Here is a 1,186-nt window from a genome sequence, read left to right as displayed (position 1 = left end):
TGAGATTACATAGGGGTGGTTCACAGCCATATATAATGGGATCTGATGCCCTCTTCTAGTGTGTCTGGAGACAGATCATATGAATGAAATAAATCTTTAAAAAAAGAAAGAAAGAAAAGAGAAACGGATTTACTTCAGCTGTGCACTAAATGGGAAAAATACTGTCTGCACAGACGTTGATTACTTTGAAATTCACTGGGGTTTTTATGAGTTATCACCTAAAAAGGTAATTTATAATTTATCTTTGGAAAAATAGTGTATACTTTTCCCCATTGAGAATATCTTGTTTCTTTGCTAGTCTTGAAATACTCATTTTCTAATAGTGGATTGTTTAAAAAGAAATGCTATAATTTTAGGTGAAAAATATCCTCTGAACAGGTTCCAGTTGTTAAATTATGATTACTAATAATTTGGGGGAAAGATGATTAGAGAGTCCGTGACAGGACACAGGCAAACTGTAGGACACAGGAAGCTGCTAGATGTGGGTCTTCCTCCATGAGCCACTAGAGCTGAGCTTGTGTGGAATATGTGTCATGTCTCTCTGAGCAGCCCCAAGCATTGAGATCAAATTTAATACTACCAAGCAAGAGACGTGAATTCCCAGAGAGCATCAACATAACTTTTCAGCATAGGTGGTTTCTGAAAACCACCTATACTATGAGACTCACCTGGCTGTGAGACCTTGGCNCTCATGGTCACTGTTGATCTGGATTCAGTAGGGACTTCTCAGCANTGCCCTTGACCCAAGACTAAGAAGAGCAACTGGTGTGGGCAGTCAATGCTGTAGCTCCATTCTGTGCTGTGTCCGTACGCTGAGTGGCACTTGTGGGATTGTGTGTAGAAATGGGTGTTGCTGAGACAAAAGCAGTTCCTTTAGTAATTGTGTTTGTGCTTCCTGCACTGGAAGTGGACCCGGCTGGCACCATTGGGGCCTCCTCAGCAGNTCCACTCCATTTGTCCTTCCCTCCTTGCCTAGAAAAGTTCTGTGAGGAATATTCCCGTGGGTTCCTATGGACCCTCCCAGGAGTGACTTAAATTGTCCTCTGAGGGTCACCTTAGTAGTTAAGTATCTACTGGAGTGTGTCTGCTTTTGATGACAGCTTTCGTTTCAGAGCTTCCTCCAAGGCTACTGAAATCCATGTTTATACTTCTAAATTTGCCTTGTGACCTTGAAAAGGGAACCAGT

This window comes from Mus caroli, chromosome 8 (genome assembly GCF_900094665.2).
Source record: "Mus caroli chromosome 8, CAROLI_EIJ_v1.1, whole genome shotgun sequence".
Classification (NCBI taxonomy): domain Eukaryota; kingdom Metazoa; phylum Chordata; class Mammalia; order Rodentia; family Muridae; genus Mus; species Mus caroli.
The sequence above is the reverse complement of the archived record's forward strand: the minus strand, read 5'-3'. Positions refer to the sequence as shown.